This window comes from Meles meles, chromosome 2, assembly GCF_922984935.1.
Source record: "Meles meles chromosome 2, mMelMel3.1 paternal haplotype, whole genome shotgun sequence".
In the NCBI taxonomy this organism is placed as follows: domain Eukaryota; kingdom Metazoa; phylum Chordata; class Mammalia; order Carnivora; family Mustelidae; genus Meles; species Meles meles.
Window position 1 is genome coordinate 66,715,736 of NC_060067.1, and position 16,808 is coordinate 66,732,543.

General features: G+C 49.1%; 1 protein-coding gene across 4 annotated transcripts in view; it reads right to left on the reverse strand.

Moving 5' to 3' along the window:
* The window catches only part of AFAP1 (actin filament associated protein 1), a 134,337-nt gene that overhangs the window by 79,830 nt on the left and 37,699 nt on the right, over nucleotides 1-16,808 (reverse strand). For 2 of the 4 annotated variants that reach the window (XM_045997676.1, XM_045997671.1), the window contains exon 2: nucleotides 2,670-2,856. The gene's annotated coding sequence lies outside the window, so the exon portion shown is untranslated. Of the gene's footprint in view, nucleotides 1-2,669; nucleotides 2,857-7,647; nucleotides 7,802-7,842; nucleotides 8,110-16,808 lie in introns of those variants that run through there. The other 2 variants (XM_045997673.1, XM_045997672.1) reach the window with 2 other exon arrangements.

Consider the following 16,808-nt stretch of genomic DNA (forward strand, 5'->3'; position numbering starts at 1 on the left):
CTCTGCAGCTAATAATTTTTTTAAATTTGTTTTTAAGATCTTTTACTTATTTATTTGAGAGAGAGAGACACAGCGAGAGAAGGAACACAAGCAGGGGGAGTGGGAGAGGGAGAAGTAGGCTTCCCGCTGGGCAGGGAGCCCGATGTGGGGCTTGATCCCAGGATCCTGGGATCATGACCTGAACCCAAGGCAGACTCTTAATGACCAAGCCACCCAGGTGTCCCCGCAGCTAATAATTTGCTCACAGCCACACAGTGAGATGGCAGCAGTGAGAACCTGAACACAGATCAGATTCCAAAGGCCCTGATTTGACCCTTTCATGATAATCATTCCACGACTACTCTCTGAGATGACCCCGGCCTGGAGAGATGTCACGGCCATTTTTTAAAGAGCACTAACATGGTCAGTTATAATTAAGAACACGCATCCAAAAAAAAAAAAAAAAGGGTGATTCATTTCACCAGAGCCTCCACGGCGCCCTGAAGAGAATTATAATCGTGTACTGAGCCATCTACCTCCCCCACGGGACTCCCTGTCCCGATGTGCACAGATAGCGTCCCATACAATGCTACATTCCTTCTGGTGCCCGTGCACTTGGAAAATGCAAGTTGAAGGTCAGGGCACAACGTCCCATAGTTCATGGACATGCCACCATGGCAAGGGAGGAATGAGAAGTTCCTGCACCTGGGCTCCAGGTGGCTCAGTCATTAAACATCTGCCTTTAGTGCAGGTCATGACTGGGATGGAGCCCCACATCGGGCTCCCTGCTCCACAGACAGACTGTTTCTCCCTCTCCCACTGCCCCCATCTGCCTGTGCCCTCTCTTCACACTCTCTCTCTCAAATAAATAAATAAAAAGAAGTCTCTGCACCCAATTTTCAGTTTAAAATTCTTCATATGAACATGCCTTTCCCGTAAGTCTGAGGACAGCAGGAGGTGGAACATGCAGGCTTATGCCTGGGAATGGTCTTGTAGGACAGGCACGGCGGTCCAGCATCCAGGAATTCAGGTGAGGTGTTCAGAGACACATCCCAAGTGCCCTTCTCCACGTGTGACCCAGCACTTATCTTCCTGATATCCAGTTTTTCCATTGCCTGACACTGGTTCCCTCCTGCCTCTCCAGGGCCAAGAACGACTCACAGGACCCACAGCCCAATTCCTCATCCTGATACAGCTCTATCCCCACCCCCTGCCCCTGCCCCGCAATATCTCATTGCTTCCTAGAAATGTCACATGGAGAATGACGGCAACCACTCAGAGCTGACCACATTCTAAGCAATAGGCTACGGGCTTTGCACACATTACAACAGATCGTCCCACTAGCCCTTCGACACAGGACTTACTTTCCGCATTTCACCGACGGGGAAACCGAGCCTGAGAAACATTCTGTTCTTGCCCAAGGTCACGTTGTTCAAAATAAGAGGCAGGATGGGAGTCGGAACCTAGCTGCTCGGTTTTCATGCCTCTGCTCGCGACCCCATCACATCGTACATTTCGCTCATGGTGGATGAGGACGTTCAGTCCTCTTACGTCACGTTCCTCGGTGTTTATGCCCAAATAACCTCTCTCCCGTGACACAGAGCAGGCTATCTACACAATCGCATCCTTCAAGGACGTTGCTCAAATTGTGCCTTCTGTAGCTATTTTACTAGCAATTTTTAAAACAAATATTAAAAACAAAAGCATCTTACGACTGTAGATAATTCATCCAAATCCCTCAACCTCCTGAGGAAGAACAGAAGGCTCAGAGAATCAGAGAATCAGAGACTCACCAAGGGCACAGTCTGATGGACCACTTCCATCCATGTGCCTGGAAAACGGGCCAGAGGGCTTTGTGTTCACAGTAACAACCAGTTACGATCCACCATATAAAATACTCTCAGTGTATTTTATCCCTTGATCCTCACACTCCCGTTATTTTAGAAATACCACAGATGGCAGAGATATAATGAAGAAAGGTGAAGAGCCTGACCCAGGACAGGAAGCAAAGCAGGAACACATCTACCCTGGACTCCAGACTCCCGCCTCCTTTGTTTGACCCCCTAACCCTCACACCCATGATCCTCCTCTGGGCACAATGGGTGTCACTGAACATTGACTGGGATCAGGACACAGGTGCAAATCAGTAACTTCCAGAAAAAAAAAAAATTTTTTTTCCCAAGCACCCACAGCCACACAAGAGACCTGGCTACAGAATTTACGATTCCCAAGGCAGCAGGGAAGTCACCTAGAGGCATTTCAGGATATATTCTACGCATCTGAAAAGCAGCACTCCCTTCTCCCTAGCCAAAGGATTTCTCTACTAAATCAAGAGACTCTGCTCTCTTGTAAGTGACCAGTGTGTTCCACGGTCCTACATGAAAAGGCAAAGTGTAAGTAAAGGCTAGACAGCACAGCAGACCAGTAATCTAGTCCAGCAACATGCTTCCTCTGTGATCAACCCCCTATTCCTGAAAGCAAACCTCTCAGGTTCACCAGAGGGTTCCTTCATTTCAACAACATAAAAGAAATGGGAAATATTATTTGTGGGACCCAAAAGCCACTTTAAAGGAATCTGATCCACCTTACTGCCTAAATCACAGACTCTGAAAGCCAGAAGGGCCCACCAGATCTAGTGCCTTTATTTCACATGGGAGGAAGCTGGACCCCAGAGAAAGGAAGTGACGTACCTGTGGAGTGCACACAGGATTTGGTATAAAGGCTTGAATGGGGAGCCGCGTGGCCTGACGGCAGGAAGCAGTGTCCTTGTCTGCGCGGAATGGTCTTCCTCACACGCCTCCTCCAGGGGCAAGGACAGAGCACCCAGGGTCCACCTGTAGTTGCTCAGGAAACCAAACCACTCTTTGAGAGCAAATCCTGCAAACAAGGAGAAGAAACGCCTGCTGTGACTAGTTCCAGGAATACACAGTTCACTACCCAGAACTTCCTGCTGCTTGGTCAGAAAAGGCAAGGACCGGTTCACAGACTGACATCACTCCACGGGTCACGGGAACAGACCACACATAATGCCCAGGCCACATTCTCCTCAGTCTGCAAACTTCAGTGATGAGTGAGAGACCTAGTGCTGTCTGCGTCCTCAGTTCTAGCCAGTGTCTCCAGACAACCACGAAGGCAGCGGGGCATCTTTTCAATACTATGTATTCATCCAAGATCCCTCCCGGGCAGCTCTTCCCTTCAGGGTCCCAGCCTAGTGCACAGAAACTTGACGCAACTTCCCTCACCTAGTCTCTGTTGAAAACAAGCACATGCTTCCTCCAACTCCCCAGTGTCCCTGGCTCTCCCCTTGCCAGCCACACCCCCAGCCCCAGCTGGCACCCTGACCTGCCAGCCACCACGTGCCCTTCTCACCGTGTGAGGCTCTGGGGTCCCTGCCTACTGCACCCAGGGCTACCTCCTGCTGCCAGCCAGCCCACCGGATCACCGGGCTGACTGTCCTCCCTGCCCCTCCAAGTGCTGCCAGTCCTCTAGAGTGGCATAGACACCTAGAGTGGAGTGGCCATTCCATTCATCCCGACCCCCTCTTCCCAGAATCTCTACTGGGTCTCTACTTGGTCCTCCTCATCTACTGTGTTCTTAGAAGGAGCTCAGCCTTCACAGCCATACAAATCAGATCCAAATCCCAGTTATGAGCCTTCCTAGTGGTGTGACCTTGGGTGAGTGAGTAGTAAGTCCCCCAAATTACCCCATGTTTAAAATGAGATGCTGATTACGCATCTCAGTATTGTAATGAGGTTAAATGGGCTGCTCTACATACAGAACCAAGTATTTCACAAATGGTAGCTGTCATCATTACAATTAGTATATCCTCCTCTTTCTAGAACCTCGCTGTATGACTTGGGATCAGTGAACACAGTAAGTGAAGAGTGCTCACACGCTTCTTATCTTCTTAATGATGACATCCTTAAATATGTGCCCCTCTCCCTTAAGAAGAGTCAGGAAACACTATTCTGTACAACTCTGTGCAAATACATTTGAAATTAGGTGAAATACATAATTTCACAGAAAAGAATACAATTTACCAACTATTTTAGAAAGCGTACACAGATCGATTTTCCATAGAAGTAGAGAAAGTGGTCAAAGATTTGCCTCACAGATAAAAGCTCCAGGCCCAAATGGTTTTACAGATGAATTCTGCTAAACCTTAAACACCAAACCTTACTACCCAAATTGTTCCAGAGGGGAGGTACAGAAAATTTTCAAATACTCTATTTTTTAGAGGTAGGTTACAAAAGTGATGCCTAAACCTGATAGAGACAGCACAATAAAAGAAAACCAAAGACTGATGTTACTTACAAATATCAAGGTACAAATCCTAAATAAAATATTAGCAAACAGAAATCCACACAATACATTAATAGCACACCATGACCAAAGGGGTTCATTCCAGGAATGCAAGGATGACTCAATACGAAAGATTCAAAAATTTACTAATATAATTCATCATATTAATAAATCCTGTAAGAAGATCATGACTCTCGCCACAGATTGTAAAAAAGCCTTCAACAAAATGCAATACTCATTCCTGATTTTTATAAAAGTCAGTAAATGGGCATTGATATGTACTTTCTTAGCTTAATAAAATACATGTACTAACTATTATAGGGTACATGTCTGTATCCCCCCAAAACTCATATGTTGAAACCTAATGCCCATTGTGACAGTACTGGGAGGCAGGGCCTTTGAGAGATGATGAGGTCATGAGGGTGGGACCTTCCCCCAGAGGATTATTGCCCTTTCCACCAGTAAGGAGGAAAAGTAGGCAGCCCACGACCCAGAAGAAGGCCTTCAGCAGAGCCCGTCCATGTTGGAACAATGATCTGAGACATCCAGCCTCCAGAACTGGGAGAAATAAATTTCTATTCTTTACCAGGCACCCAGTCTATGGTATTTTGTTAGAGCGGCCCCAAAGGACTAAGACACCAAGAGACAAAAACAAGAAGAGCATCCTAGTCAGGCATTCTGGGTAAGGTCAGAGACAAGCCAAGGATGCCTGTTTGCTCCACTGCCATTAACACAATACTGGAAGTGTTAGCCAATGCAATCTAGTGTTAGCCAATGCAGTTAGAAACGAGCAGGCAATGAGAAACTCAAGGATGGAAAAGAAAAAATAAAATGATCTCTGTCTGCAGCTGATGTGAAATTATACATAGAAAATCAAAGGGAGGGGCGCCTGGGTGGCTCAGGAGTTGTTAAAGCCTCTGCCTTCAGCTCAGGTCATGATCCCAGGGGCCTGGGATCAAGCCCCACATCGGACTCTCTGCTCAGCAGGGAGCCTGCTTCCTCCTCTCTCTCTGCCTGCCTCTCCGCCTACTTGTGATCTCTGTCTGTCAAATAAATAAAATCTAAAAAAAAAAAAAAAGAAAGAAAATACATGGGAATCAATGATAAACCTACTAAAAATAATTTTTAAAACTTGAATAAAGTAGCAGAATATGTAGAAACTATTGCTTTTCCCATATTAATTTTTTACCAAACAATATATACTAGAAGACAGAGTGAAAAAGATTTCATTGAAAAGCAATGAAAAAAGTAATGTGCAATTTAAAATTAAATTTAAATTTAAAAAGAAATGTGCAAAACTTCCATGCAGAAAACTTAAAACATTCCTGAAAGACAAAGAAATAAATCAAACAAATGAAAAATTGTCCCTTGCCTATGGAAAGGACAACATCAGAAAGACGTCAATTCTCTCCACGTTCACGAATAAATGTAATATACCAGCGAGCAAGCAAGGACATTTAAGAACAATGAAGAGGGACTGGCCCTATCCTCTATTAAAACTTAATATAAAGTTTCTATCACTGAAAAGGGAAGAGGAGCCCCGGGGTGGGGGTGGGGGCGCTCAGCTGGTGGAGCCTCTGATTTGATTTTGGCTCAGGCCATGATCTCAGGGTCCTGGGATCCAAATCTGCATAAGGCTCTGCACTTAGTAGGGACTCTGCTCGAGATTCTCTACCCCTCCTCCACATTGTGCACTCTCTCTCTCTCTAAAAGAAATAAAATCTTATAAAAAAAAAAAAAAAAGGTGTGATACTGGTACATAAATTCCCAGTTGGATTGATTCTACAGAAAGGAACGTCAACAAAGAGGCCTGTATACCTTGTGGCCTCTGAAAAAGGCAGTGTCCCAAACCCAATGGGGAAGACATGGACCTCTTAACTAGAGTTAGGACAAATGGTGATCATCTGGGGAAAGAAGAAAGGTCAATTTAAAGACTTTTTTTTTTTTTTTAGATTTTTCAATGAAATTTTTTATTTTAATAACACTACAATTAACATAAGACCTTTTAGATATTTTTTTAAAAGTTCTATTCCTACATATCAGTATAAGGAGTTTTACAGTAAGGCAAATACAGAAATATAGAAATATACTGGTATCATTTTTTTCTTTCTTTTTTTTTTTTTTTTTTTGACAGAGAGAGAGAGAGATCACAAGTAGGCAGAGAGGCAGGCAGAGAGAGAGGAGGAAGCAGGCTTCCTGCGGAGCAGAGCCCGATGCGGGGCTCAATCCCAGGACCCTGAGATCATGACCTGAGCCAAAAGCAGCGGCTTAACCCACTGAGCCACCCAGGCGCCCCTCATTTTTTTCTTTTGAAAAATCATGCAAAGTTAGGGTAAAAGACAATTTATGTGTAATTTTGATAAATGATCCCCATCTGATCTGTATCTTGGTTATATAATTTGAAAGTAAATTTATTATACTTCATATCATTCCTGTGAAAAACTGCAAAGATACTTGAGAGTCAAAATATAAAATGTGAGGCCATCCAAGTCCTCAAAGATTTAGAAAGTGAATTCTTCTATAACCCTGGTGGGGAAGAAGATTTTCTCCCTAGGATTCCAAATCAGACATCACAAAAGAACACAGGGCAGGCAGGACTGCACTGTGCAGCTCATGGCCACCTCCTGCTGGCACAGGGCTCACACCTGCCATGCACCAGGGTTCACACCTACAGCACACCAGGGCGCACACCTGTGGTGTACCAGGGCTCACACCTGTGGTGCACTGGGGCTCACACATCTGGTGCACCAGGATGCACATGGGGGCACACACCTGCGGCGTACCAGGGCTCACACCTGCAGTGCACCGTGGCTCACACCTGTGGCACACCAGGATGCACACCTGTGGTGCATCAGCACACACACCGGGGCGCACACCAGAGCTCACACCTCAGCGCACCTGCCGCCTGGCCTGCACACCTCTCTTCAAGCTGCCCATCTCCAGAAGCTGGATCACTGCACAGCTGGAGCTGGTTCCATGAAAGCCCCCTCTTCCCCCCGCTCAGGACCATGGTGCTGGATTTGAGGGTCCAGTTAGGAAGCAGTTGCTAAACCACAGCTGGTCCCAAGACCAACCTGTTTCTCAGAAAACAGCCTTGTTCCCTACCTTCTTCTTTTCAGAGACTTATCCTGATGTTTATCAGAATCTTAAGGAGCCTCTGCCTATTCTTCCAGACTCCTCTCTTTCCACTCCCACACTGTGTTTCACACTGCAGCAAACGGCATGCTTTTGCACACGCATCATGTTCACTGGAGCCCACGGACCGCGGCATGCACGGCTGCCCTCCGCGGTGGGCCTCGCCCCTGCACGTCCAGCTCGCCCTCGCACGCACCCTCTGCCATACCTCTTACCCTGGAAGCCTCTTACCTGCCCGCCCTGGGAGGCAGCGCCGTCCACACCAGGCGGGCCTGCCTCCATCGCAGCCCCAGCGTCCGCTGGAATCACGGGTAAATCTGTCTGTCCACTGCAGCAGGCATCAGGCCTCTTAAGCCAGGGACCTGCTGCCTCCTCACTGTGCTGAGGGCACCCGGCAGCGTGCCCGATGCGGGAGCTGGGACTCACCCAACAGTTGCAGTGTGTTTGGTGAATCTGTTCGCTCGTTTGTTTCTACGTCTCCATAATAGACAAAATTCCTGAGATCTGTTTGGAAGAGAAAGTTGCAGAGCAAAATACCCCGGATGGTCCTCTCACAGCAAGCGTGTCTTCTGTGATATTCTTAGAACACGCGCATTGAAAGTGGCGAAAGAAGGATTCTGACAAGGTCACTGTCCCGGACAGGTTGACCACTGTCCGGTCGGGGCCCTTCTGTCAGCAGGGACGCCGAGGAGAATATTTGGGGGCACGCTTGGGACAGACGGAACTCATGTGGCACCGACGCAAAGGAGTGGATTCCCCAGCACCACGTCTGCATATTTTCCCTTATAGGGTTACAGGGAGGACTCTCAGGCGGACTTGCAAATACTTCCACAGGCCCCTGCAGATGATCTAAATGGGCTGCCGCAGGCCAGGCTGAGCCATCCCAGGGAAAGCAGCATAGCTTTAAACCCTGTCTGGCTGGAAACGTTCCCTCAGCTAGACCACATCTGAAATTCCTCAGGACTCAGATGACCATGATTTGAATGACCAGACGGAGGGCTCTGAGCACAAGCCACCAAACGCCTTTGACTCCCTGTGCCCTGTCTATACCACAGGGATAATAACAGCTATGGGCCTCGCAAGACTGCCGGAGATCCAAAGATGGCTATAAATAAAAGCCGGGGACTTTCGGGGCATTCCATTAAGGCTAGTTCAATTTGACCTTGAAAAGTTACAGTAAATAAGGTTTCTTTTTCTCACTCTCTGGTGTCTGGACCTATGACAGTCATGGGTAGTTCCAGCACTGACTGAAAAGTGGATCTTACAAAGATTTATCAATATCCCAGGGGAACGCCTGCATTTCTACAAGAGTATGTATATGTATGCATAGTCTAAGTCCTGAGAATCTTCCTTTCTGGCTTACTGAGAGCCAGCAAAAAGCCCTCAAAGGAATTCATGTAAAAATCTGCAAATCATATTCCTTTAGACAATCATGATTCACAAAAATCAGATTAACACATGGATAGAAAAAGCAAGCCCCAAAGGAAAGATCCTTCTATTATTTCGTGGAAGGGAAAAGAAGAGGAAAAGCTAGATCAGGCAATGTCTTTCATAATCCTAATAACATAGGTAACCTGACTTCCTGCTTCCTGAAGCCTCATTCCTAAACTGGGCAGAGAGACTACGGATGAAGATCAAGCTGGTTGCAAGCAAAGTTTTTGGCATGATATCATGAGTGCAGTAGGTCTAATTCCATTTACGCCACTTCATTTAATTCAGCAGTAAGTTGCGAAACACTTGACTAGTTGCTCAAGACACTAGTCAAAACTGAAAGCAAGCCCGGCTTCCAAGGGTTCATTATCTAGGGCAGCAGATAAGCACTGGGACTCCTGATCCGTTAGTCTGTGAAAGGGAGAGTCACCAATGCAGGGGTCTCTCTCTCTGCAAAGGTGATTCTGACCGTGGCTTTCAGAGGACCCCGCATAGGGGGCTGGCGCAGGAAGAGGCACTGGGCAGAGGGACAGAAGAATGACAGCCATAGAAGGATGGAAAAGGAAAATGCAAATCTGTGTGCTGTTCACCATAGTAGATTTTAACTGTTTAAGAAAAACCACCTCCGTGTCCAGATACTTGGGTACCTAAGCGTGGGTAGACAATAATAAGTGAAACAAACAGGATCTCTTACACTCAAACTAGACACATCAAGAATGTGCAAGTAAATAAAAACAGCCAGGAAGGGGGATGGGTGCTAGGAATGAAGCATCTGGCCAACCATTTTAGGTCGAATTTTCTAGCTCCAAATCCCCACTTCATTTCTGAGGTCCTTTGCCCTTAAGAATGGTTCTCTTTAACTGGAATCTGAAGTTTTGAAAAAGAGAAAAAAAAAGAAGAAGAAGAATGGTCTGCAGTCATAATGGTCAGAAGATGGAAGCCACCCCCACGTGTCCTTCGAAGGATGAATGGATAAGCGAAATGCAGTCCATTCACTCCACAGAACACTACTCGGCCTTAAAAAGGACTGAAACCCTGACCCACACAATAGCATGGGTGGCACTTTACTAAGTGAAGCGAGCCAGGCCCCAAGGACACCTAGACGAGGTCTTTAGGGACGTCATACCCATAGATGCAGAGCATAGATGGGGGCAGCCAGCAGCTGGGAGATGGATGCAAGGGGAGTTAGTATTTTATGGGTACAGAGTTTCCATCTGGGACGATGGGAAAGTTCTGGAGATGGAGGGACAGGGAGGCACAACAGCATGAACGTGCTTAATACCACTTAATTCTATACTTAAAAATGGCTAAAATGGTAAATTTTAATGCAATTTTTAAATTTATTGTATTCGTTTTGGGTAGAGCACACAATTCACAAATGAATGAGTGAGGGAGTGAGAAGGCTCCAGGTGCCCTGTTTGCAGAGCTCCCAAGCGCCCTCAAGCAGAGTGTAGCCGCATTTGGCCATGGACCCCTGGGAGTGAGGCCCCAGTATCCTCACAGATCCAACACCTTCCACACCCACCTCTCTGTGCTTCTGGGCCGCCGGATCCAGCTACTGCCCCTTCTTCTCAGAACAGTCCCATGTTCCTGCCTCCAGCTCCACTCATGTGTTCTGCCATAGGCCTGCCCGGGTGCTTAGCTTCTCTGCCAAGCAAGCTCGCTGTGGGTAAAACCAAGCGCCTCCCCCTCTGCAAACCCTTCCAAGGCCACCTCCGGGAAGCGTGGATGCCCTGGTCTGGCAGTTTCCCTCCCAAAATCATCAGCTTCTTACTAGCAATGAACAACTGAGAGGTGGAAGAACGAGAAAGGCTAGTTCCAGGTGTGATGGCATTAACATCCATGCAACACCCACCGAGTTTCACAAACTGTTAAGAGAGAGCGAGACACAGACACCTATGAAATGTTGGGGAGAAAATGTAATGAGGACCCAGATAAAAGGAGAGACACCATATTCGCAGACTGGAAGATTCTCTACTGTTCATAGTCGTCGTCCTCCCAAATTATTCTAGAGACTCAACACAATCCCATTAAAGAGCCCAGCAGCGTATACAAAAAGAAAAGAAGAGAAAGGCTGATTCTAAAATATATGAAACAAACAAGAATAGATGCCCATGGAGCGAAAGAGCAATGTTGAGGGACCTCACTGAGCTTCAAGGCTTCCTACAGGCTACAACAACCAACATTGCTCTTTCGTGCTGAATACTGAGAACGTACGAAAGACCCCACCAAAAAAACAAGCAAAGGAGCCAGACATTTCACACGCAGGAAAGGACACAAATGGCCAGGACGCACGCTAAGGACGTGCTGATATCGTTAGTCATCAGTGTCAAGCAGGTTGAAGTCACAGTGAGATACATCTCTACCCGCAGCACAGGGAGATTCTAAGCACAATGAGATTCATCAGGAGATGAGATTCTAAGGCTGGTAACACCAAGCTCTGCCAAAATGCAAGCAAGCAGTCCCTCCTACCTTCCCATCCAGAGCTTCCATGGCCCCACCCCCTCCAAGAACAGTCTGACAGTTTCTTGTAGAATGAAATGTGCATTCACCATGTGGTCCAGTAATTCCACTCCTGGGTATTCACCCAGCAGCAATCACGGCATGTGTCCACACAAACACATTAGCAGCTCCACTCCTAACAGCCAGAGACTGTGCACAGCCTAAACGACCATGAGCAAACACGGGATATACAAATTGTGAAGTCTTCACACAATGGAATATTTCATCGCAGTGAAAAGAAATAAACCATCCAAATGCAAAACTTGTGAAAAAGTCATAAAAACCCATACCATCTGATCCCATTTTTATGAAATTCCAGAACCAGCAAAGCTAATGGAGAGCGGCAGAAAGCAGACAGGTGGATGCCCTGGTCTGAGCGGGCAAAGGACCCGTCCTGCTGGATTCTCAGGACTCAGACTCTGGGAGCTGAAGCTGACCATGTTAGAAGAGACAGTTCAAGGTCTGGAAGAAAACCCTACCTAGTTAAGGTGAAGTCAATTAAACAGGGAACAGTATGTATATTGTATGTGATAAGGCCAAATGCCAATTTTGAGAAAATCTAGGTAAACAGGATTTTAAGAAATGATTTTGCCTCATCACAACAGTCTAAGAGCACTGGACTGGCACGGCATATCAGGGCTAATACTGCTTTTATAAAGAAGAAAGCAGGGTTCCTAAATCACAGAAAGCTCCAGGGAATGAGTTCTCTTCATTACCATAAAGCTGCACTACATCTTTATTCATGAATGGCTTCTTCTTCTAATCAAAGGAAGGAATAAAAACAAACAAAAGGGGAAAGAGAGGCAGACTGAACTTGTAAACTGGGTCTCATTCAAATAACCACAGGCTACTGTTGAAGCCAAGGGAGTTGGGAGGGGCTCACAGCCCACAGGGCTGGACAGGACAGGAGCAACCTACATTCTAGCCAGCTCTGCCTTCTCCCAAGAGGAACAGGATCCCGCTGAAGCACAAAGCCCTCAAAGCCCTCAGTTGGGCCAGGTCAAGGCTCTTTGAAAAGCACAGCAGGGCGAGCTGACCCCTCCCCTCTCCAGCAAGCACAGAGATAGGCCACGTGTGGCCCCAGCTGGGGAGGGAGGAAGGGAGGGCCAGGTGCAGGGGGCAGCTGCTGCCTCCTCACCCAGCTCAAGGGAATAGGGCCCACCCTCTCCGGGCACATCTGTCTTCCTGCTGACCGAGTTCTCTCTTCAGCAGGGAGGCTCCTCAAGTCGAGGCAATCTAGAACAGTCTAATATCTAATACTGGGGTTTCACGAATGCAGGCCCAGAAGCTCATGGAGGAACAGGGACCTTCAGATCAAGGCCACAGAAAGGACTAAGAGGCAAGTCTGGGTGCCCAGAAGTGCTCCCTCTGGTCCGAACCTGCCTTTAAAATCCTCGGGGACAGTAGCTAATATAGGGCATGAGAGAGACCCTGGCACCATCTCCCGAATTGGAGAAGCATCACTTTAAAAAAACACTGAGGCCTCTCGGCACAGAGCGAAAGCTGAGCCGGCAGCCAGCGCGGCAGCCCCCTGCTGCTGGCTTGGGGGGGCTGCTGGCTCGGCAGATGTCCACGGTCACTGCCCGGACAGCAGCTTTGTGGGGGAGGAAGCAGGAAGAGATGTCAGAGTGGGAAAGCTGCTCACAGACTCAACACTCCCTGAAAAGAGGGGCGGGGGGGGGAGAGGGAGAGGGAGGCCCCGGCCATCAGGACAGGCTCCCCATGGTACGCCACCTCGTTTCCAGAAACTGAGACAATAGATGTTTGCTCTTAAACACTGCCCTTCACACTACCAGCTCCGTTCTATGCACATGTGCAGCCTACTTTACATGAATTAAAAGGTGTCGGGGACAGCAGCTTGGGCCCGGGCAGTCAGGGGGGCCGCAGGGCCCTCGGACTTCAGACTTGCATGGTGGGCAAAGCTCGCGCACCTCCAACAAACTGAGAAGTGGCCTCCCACATCTGAGCTTTTCCTCACCATAGTTTGAAGCTCCAGAAAGACACTGCATTTCCGATCGCTCCCACACCCCGGACCTCAGCCAAAAGCGGGCAGGGAGGAGGGGTCACCCACTACGCGGGGAAGGAAAAGCATCCTCCTTGAGATGGCAGGGGCAGGAGGCCAGGATCAAGGCCCGTGGCCTGACAAAAAGCAAACAGAATCCTTGTAACCATGAGAGCTGTAAACTGTGGCTGTCCTCTGTCTCTTCTATCATACTAGGGACACTAAGGCACAGAACAGCAAGGCAGGGCACCTGGGCACACACCAAGGGGCAGAACCTTCCGCCTCGTGTTTTTTAGGTAGTCTAGAACTCCTGATGTCACTCCCCAAGGGTGAGCTGGACAGCCCCTTTCTGTCAGGAAGAGAGCATTCAGAGATGGTTCTAGAAGATGTCCGTCCAGACACAGCTGCCTTCACAGCAATCAAGTTCTGCAATTATACTTTAATGTTAAACAGCTGGAGATAAAAGCGTTTTCAAAATGCTACCTCTCTGTCATTCACACTGGAACACCCCCCCCCCCCCAATCAGGGCTTCTGAAACTTCCATGGGAATGCTACTGCGGGGTGCTTGTTAAAATGCAGATTCTGACTCAGCAGGTAAGGGAGCTCCGAAGGTCTGCCATCCTAAAAGCTCCCAGGGGAGGCGATGCTGCGGGTCCTAGGGGCACCAACCCACAGGGGACTGGCTGACTGACGACAGGGCTCCTTGAAGAAGCAGTGACCGTCCTGCTCCATGAAGCACCTGGCCACCCACAACTGACAACCTTGGGGTCCCCAGGGATCCAGACCTCCAGTGAGGCTGTCAGGAGAGGGGACAGCTGAAGAGTGACACTGCCCCCGAAGACATGCTCGGCCTCTGGCTGATGTCCTCCCAAAGATCAGGTCTAGCCAGATGCAAAAGGTCTTGGTAACAGGCCTCGATCTGTAGCCTCACCATCCCAGTGAGGGGCGGAAGACAGCTGTGGGCCCCGTCTGGCCCAAAGCCTCGGTCTATAAACGGGGTCTTGTTGGCACGCAGCCACCCCCACTCACTGGCTGGTCACAGGGCTTCCATGCCACAGCAGCAGACCAGCATAGTGGCCACAGAAGCCAGAAGCCTGAAATCTTTGCCATCTCTGCTCTCGGGGTCCAGGGAAGCAAAGTCTAGAAAGGCAAGCCTGAAGGCCAAGGCCCAGCCTCCAAGGCTGAGAGAGGCTGTCGGGACAGGCCCAGGACTCGGAAGTCCAGTCCGCTAAGAGCTGAAGCACAGCTGGAAATGGGAGGCCAACTCTGCTCCTTGGGCTCACCGTCTTCCGGCTGTTCATGTAGAGGTGGCCTGGCCTTAGAGGGACATACACACTGGGCAGGATGGATGTCCCAGTACCCCGTCCCCCCGCCCCTGCTGATGAGTGCTGCCACGTACACCTGACCCTGCACAGACTCCGGGGAAAGGGTGGGGGGCTGCCAATGGAGAGGCTGACCTCAGACCTTGGATGAGTTTGTTCCTATCCTCCGGTCATGGTGAAGTGCGGAGGCCGTAGACCCTGCTTCCATCCAGGTTCTCCAGAGAGCAGAATAGGAAACTCCTCTGGGGCTCCCAGTAGCAGCAGGCACAGAACCGGGGCTCAGACAGCAGGGGGAGTGTGGGGCTGATGGGCTTGTCTCTGGGGAAGGCAGGCTGGAAGGCTGTCTGTCGCTCTGCCCCTGTTCCCCCTCCCCAGCAGATGGAGCCCCCACCATGCCCACGTGGACAGGGAGGGCCGGCAGGCACCAAGGGCTGGGGAACATATGTCCATGTGTCAATGGAAGCCAATTAAAGAGGACAGTCACCTTCCCATTAGCTTCTCAGGGCTTGAAGCCTCCGGGCTCACAGAACAGAGGTGACTCAGGTTCCCAAAGAACGTGATGATGGACTTGTGCTCGCGCACTGAACCGGCACAGACTCTGGAGTTGAAGCAACTGGGTTGAAATTCTGCCCCTGTACTTCCTAGCTGGGGCCTCAAGTGCACAGCCACGTCACTCTCCTCTCTCCAGAAAAGGACAATGATGGAGCTTGTCCACACGTCCTCATGTGAAGAACTTCGCACATAGGATTAGTCCTCAATAGACTGTGACAGTTACCGTCTTCGTCGTCAGTATAATTATCTGTTGGAAACATTGGCTCAAGCATCATCTCGGCTTTAAAGCGTAGGTATAAGGGTTAAATAAGATGATCTGTAACTTGCCCGGACTCTCACTGGGGCCCTTGGTTTGGAGAAACCCAACCTCATCTCCCCTGTATATTTCATGAGACACGCCCCCCCCAAAACCTAGTGAGAACCCCTCCTCAAAACAAGTCAGTCAGTAACATCGTTTCAGCAACAATGTAATCTGCGGAGGAGATGCTGTATTTCAGAGAGGAGAAAACGAGCCCCCGAACGAGCCCCCGGGAAGGGGGACTCACTCCCACAAGACACAAGGCTCACAGGTGACAGGCCAGCATCTCCTCAGTAACAGGAGGCACCTGGCTGAGATGCTAGCTAGCAGCTTTAGTGAACGCCACCTCAGTAACCTGTGCCTCCATAAAGCAGTAAACTGTTCTGTCACTTTAACCATTTCTGTAGGAAAGTGTGTGTCCCTCTTGGAAGTGCTTCTTGACCTAAAGGGCCCTACTTCCAAAGAGAAGATGTCCCTTGTGATGTCCAAAACATAGCCTGAGCCACAACTAAGAGAGTTTTAATACACGTTTAGTTTTCCAGCTAAAGGGTGTTCATCTGCTCCCGGCTAAGGATCCAGAGCTCACGAAATAAACAAAGTACTGTTCATAGCGTCATGTCGGACCATCTAGAGCAAGCATGACTTGACCAGATCCCTCGAAATAGAGGCCCACACTGCCTCCCCCCACCTCCTGTCCTTCGTCACGTTGGCGCCTCCTCTGATGGGCTCCTGTACAGTCAGGGCCATCTGCCCTCACTTCACTGATGGGACCGCGTCTGACCGTACACCCGTCACACTCCCTTCTGGACACAGTTTCTCCACTCGCCTCCCAGGCCTGGCCTCCCACTCTTCCCGCTCATCTTCTTGGACCAGGGCTTTTTCCTCATCAGTACACTCATCCCTGGGTGACTTCCTCCAACTCTGACTCCACCTACCGTTTACACAGTAATCTCCCCTCAATTCCCATCTTCCGTTAAGACCCCGTCCACACTGCCAGCTGTCCTCTGTGGGGAAAAGAAGCTGAATCTAGCCTTCCTGAGGAGTGCTGGGGAGATGGGGTCACGTGTGGGAGACACCCAGGGGCAAGTGACAGGAGTGGTGACAAAGAGCTGTGAAAGCAAAGGCCATGGGACACAGATGGCACATTACAAGAAACAGGACATGGGAGTGAGTTCCATGCATCTGCGGATGAAAGCCAGCTGCTTCCACCAACAGTGGGGACTGCGTGACATGAGCAGGTTCAGTCCTGTCTAGATGAGCTGGGGACTCCTCACACCTCAGTGGC